The following is a 3,713-nucleotide window of genomic DNA, read 5'->3' as shown; positions in this document are numbered from 1 at the left end:
GTGGGCAAAGTCGTACGCAAAACCTCCCCACCCTACCCCCCCCCCCAGCCCACGCCATTCCATTCCTGACCCAGAAAACATCCTCGTTAGAAACTAGAGGCCACTGCCCGCGGCCGGAAGCAGACGACCCTCACCTCCTGGTTGAACGTGACGGTGAAGTTGACGGTCTCCGCGTTGCTGCGAGCGCCCGCCACGGTGAACCCCGTGGCCCGGAGCTCTCCAGGCAGCATCAATCCACGGCGGGGACGGCCGCTGTGATGCCCTCCGCCTGCATTGTGGGACAGATACAGGCGGAATTGCACGATGAACGCTCCCGACGCGACAAGTGCACGTGCTGGGAACTCGCAATGCGGGCAAGGCACGTTGGCCACTTGCTGGTGGTTCAAGATTCAATGTCAGTGGCCACCTTGGTTATTATTTGGTGTAACAACTGTCATACGACTAGGACTACTTGAACAGAGTATGCTCCATAGCGGACATTCACAGATTCCGGGTGGCATCATTCGCAAAGCATAGGCCACTTGTGTGGCAGCGTCGTGGTAAATTTTTTGTAAATTAGAGAAATTACACGGCAAAATTATTTTGATCGGAATTTTACACAATCACCCCCCCCCCCCCGGAAATCTTTTGGCAGTACCCTTCTGACAGGGAGTCACTCAAAGCTTCGAGGTAAACAAGCACAACACCAAAACATAAACTAAAATCACTGGAATGGATGAGGGCCAACCAGGATGGTCATTGACAATGGTGGAGCGAGAGCCACGTTTTGGCGAGGGACATCGCTGGGAGATCTCATGTTCCACCCCCCCCCACCCCTCGCCCGTTTAGGTACAATCACTGGTCCAGTTTAAAGGCCGTACCCGGGAGTCTTGCACCTTTGAACGAGAGCCACTTCTTTGCCGTGACGACCACGGTAAAACACCTCACCTCGCTCTGTCGCCTGAAACGAAGGCACCGTCCCATTAGGGATACACTCTTAAAAAATAAACACGAAGCCATGAAGTTTCACACCTAGGCTTTTCACGACCAAAATATAATCTCCTAACCCTCCCCCCCCCCCCCAAAAAAAACTTTATAAAGCCATAAACGGTGAAACTTCCGCTGTGGCTCGAGCACAACCAGGAGTTTTTGTTTCCATCGTCACGCATTAGGGCATGCATCAATACCCATCGTTGTACTTGCATTACAATCCCACATCTATGCTCTCTGCCTTCACCCATCCGCACCGATCACGGTGGTGATCTCACGCGATATGGAGGCCCTCCTCCTGCAGTGGATTGACAGAAGGGCTGTTAAATGTAAATTCTCATTCATGCAAAGTGCATTCGTGATTTGCCTTTGGCCCAAGTTGCACGCGAAATGACCTCACCAGATCTCAGAGGCCATAATAAGGCTTGGACCTACGTGTAGACTCGTCATTGCACGCACCACGGCTACGACCAGGTGTACTAAACCAAGCTGCACAGTTCAAATACAGCAAAGCTCCACCCACATAGAAAAATGCTGCATCGGTTTTATATTAAGACCTCATAGTGGAGCGGTTAGTCACGCACAGGTCAATTTAAAGCCCCCCCCCCCACCCCCCCATTTCATAATTGTTACATCAGTATGCTTGTTTTTATTTAATTGGGGTTTGAATCGTTTTGTACTTTTTTGCAATCAGTATTTCTGATTTGTCCCCCCACATCTCCGATCAGCACGGTTAGCTACTTGCGGTGCTCAAGAAGTTCCACGTGCGCACCTCACGAGCAAAGAGTTTCGCCATTTCCAGCATACGTTTTGGGGAAGAGGTATTTATTTTGAACCGGGGTCACCCACGTAATAAAAAAAGACACCCCTCGGTCTCAAAATGCTACGATACCGAAGGCAATAAAAAAATCGGTCACCAGTTGTGCTTTTAAGATCGTGACGTTAAACATTACTGGGCCAATTGCCGGAGTGAAATGCCCCATTGAAGTCAGTTGCGGACAAAACCCCCACGATTTCCATTAAGAGCAAGCTTTAGCCCATTTACAGCACATAATGTTGTACAAGCCTTATTCCATTTTAAAATAATACATTGTACTGTAAATAAGGAAGTAAAATTAATGTAGGATTGTACATTTTGCTTGAGCATAGAGTTTTTTGGGTTAAATCGCGTAAATATAAATGCGTCGTGAAACCCATCACCACCTGACCACAGCCAATTAGTAAGGCTTGGTCGTGTTAATATTTACGTGATCCATCCCAAAAACCTCTACGGATAACATGGTCGCAAAAGCCTACGTGTAAAAATGTTGCGAGCGCTTAGTAACATTGCATTTTTTGCTGGACAAACCAAATCACTTCACCCATGGTGACAACTGCATAAAAAAACCGTCCGTTGGGCAGTGGAGGGCTGGAGAATAAAAACATGGCATTACAGCGACATGGCGCCAAACCAAAAACGGACACCAATTATGAACTTGAAAAATAACTACAACAAGTACAGCCTAGGAAACCGAGACTCGAAGAGCCAATTACGAAGCCAAAATCAAATTCCATCGGTCGCTACCGTTCCATACGTGGGGCCTGTCTGGGATGTGACGCGTCTGCAGAGTGAAGCCCGAAGTCAATGACGTCATTCCGTTGAGAATTTTTTTTAGTTTCAGGTACCTCCCAAAGGAAAAACTCCCTCTACACAACAATGCAGGGGCCACTGTACATCCACAATTGCACCGAGGAGATTGCACTGCCTCCCACCTCAGCCAGCCCCCCAAGGGAAGGAGGAATGTAGAAGTTCCACTCCTGCTGGTTTGAGACGATGTGGGGGGGGGGGTAGCAAACCAACCCGGCAGAGTCCTCCGCGTAAAAGCAAATCCTTCTCGAGCTGCCGCCACCGTCCCCCGCGGGCGGAACCCACAGCAGGCTCGCGCGGAGGAGGCCTGGGGTGGCGGGGTCGGAGACCACATCGCCGGCGAGTGCCCCGCCGCACACCACCAACAGCTCCGCTGACGGCCACCTGCTGGGGGTGGTGGGGCGAAGAACCGGCCATGGGAGGACAAGTGCTGTTCAAGAGCTTGGCACTTTAAGGGCAGCACGGCACGAGGGGGTGGGTGGCCAGCACCACACCCCCAGCCGCCCAAGTCTCCCCAGGTGGCTATATTTAGTCACACCAAGTAGTCATTTAAGGCCGAATCTACCTAGGGGAGAGGCCCAGGACGGGTTCAGAGAATCGTCACCGGTGTTTGTCCATGAGCGGGAATCAAACTCGGGGTGGCAGGGGTCGCTGGGTTCACAGCGCGCTAACCGTTATGCCGCTTGCTCCGACACTTGCGCGTATTGCACCACCATATGGATGGGGGGGGGGGATGAGCCACAGGTGATCCGCGACTTCATTTCCATACGGGGGGGTGGGGGTCAGTGGCCCGCGAGAGACGTCACTCACAAAATCAACAGCCACACAAAGTTGTAATTCGCAACAATAAACAAAACCGTGGTAGGGGCGGTCACGACCGACCAATATCGCGATTGGCAATTTATTTTTTTTGGGGGGGGGGGTCAGGTAACCCACGCATCGGTCGTACAGCCCTCCCGAATGGGCAGCTGCTGTAATTCGACGCCGCCACTCACCTGCCGCCCTGTGAATGCCGGGACACCGAGACGTCGACGAGGACGTCCAGCCGCGTGCCGGCGACCACGCGGAAGACTGCGCCGTGCTTGGGAGTCCTCCCGGTGAACGCTGGCTCCACAAA

The 3,713-nt window shown here is 52.0% G+C and overlaps 1 long non-coding RNA gene across 1 annotated transcript; it reads right to left on the bottom strand.

Annotated features, from left to right (window-relative positions):
- Positions 1-153: 153 nt before the first annotated feature.
- On the bottom strand, positions 154-2,907 carry LOC144950418 (uncharacterized). The gene is made up of 3 exons (XR_013640376.1): positions 2,810-2,907; positions 861-940; positions 154-268 (listed from the first exon to the last, which is right to left on the bottom strand). It is a non-coding gene; the product is annotated as an uncharacterized LOC144950418 (long non-coding RNA).
- Between the last annotated feature and the right edge of the window lie 806 nt (positions 2,908-3,713).

This window comes from Lampetra fluviatilis, chromosome 57 (assembly GCF_964198595.1).
Source record: "Lampetra fluviatilis chromosome 57, kcLamFluv1.1, whole genome shotgun sequence".
In the NCBI taxonomy this organism is placed as follows: Eukaryota; Metazoa; Chordata; class Hyperoartia; order Petromyzontiformes; family Petromyzontidae; genus Lampetra; species Lampetra fluviatilis.
The sequence above is the reverse complement of the archived record's forward strand: the minus strand, read 5'-3'. Positions and strand labels throughout refer to the sequence as shown.